Consider the following 651-nt stretch of genomic DNA (forward strand, 5'->3'; position numbering starts at 1 on the left):
TGATTCTGGTTTCCTGTTCGTTCGTCACAGTCACGCTTGCCCTGGTTGTGTGCTCGGGGCGTCACGTTCTCGCATGCTCCGGCTGCGTGCTCGATCGTTAGGGTCATGCTTAACGCTGGTTGCGTTTTCGTGGTTTCGCCGTTACACGTGTCGCTGGATGCATTTTCGATATACACCGTGACGCGTGACTGTTTGCGCCTCACCTGATTGCATGCGCGTGGCGTGACGCGTTGCTTTTACATTCGGTAACTTTCGGGGCGTCACGTTGCGTTCTCACGTGTCGCTGGATGCATTTTCGATATACACCGTGACGCATGACGCTCTTTGCTTGTTCGGGGCATCACCGTCACCTGTGATGCTGATTGCATGCGCGTGGCGTGACGGTAACGCTGGGTGCGATTTGATCGTCACCGTGACGCCTGATTCTGGTTTCCTGTTCGTTCGTCACAGTCACGCTTGCCCTGGTTGTGTGCTCGGGGCGTCACGTTCTCGCGTGCTCCGGCTGCGTGCTCGATCGTCATAGTCTCATGATTAACGCTGGTTGCGTTTTCGTAGTTTCGCCGTTACACGTGTCGCTGGATGCATTTTCGATATTCACCGTGACGCATGACGCTCTTTGCTTGTTCGGGGTATCACCGTCACCTGTGATGC

This window comes from Polyodon spathula, unplaced genomic scaffold, assembly GCF_017654505.1.
Source record: "Polyodon spathula isolate WHYD16114869_AA unplaced genomic scaffold, ASM1765450v1 scaffolds_2239, whole genome shotgun sequence".
Taxonomy (NCBI): domain Eukaryota; kingdom Metazoa; phylum Chordata; class Actinopteri; order Acipenseriformes; family Polyodontidae; genus Polyodon; species Polyodon spathula.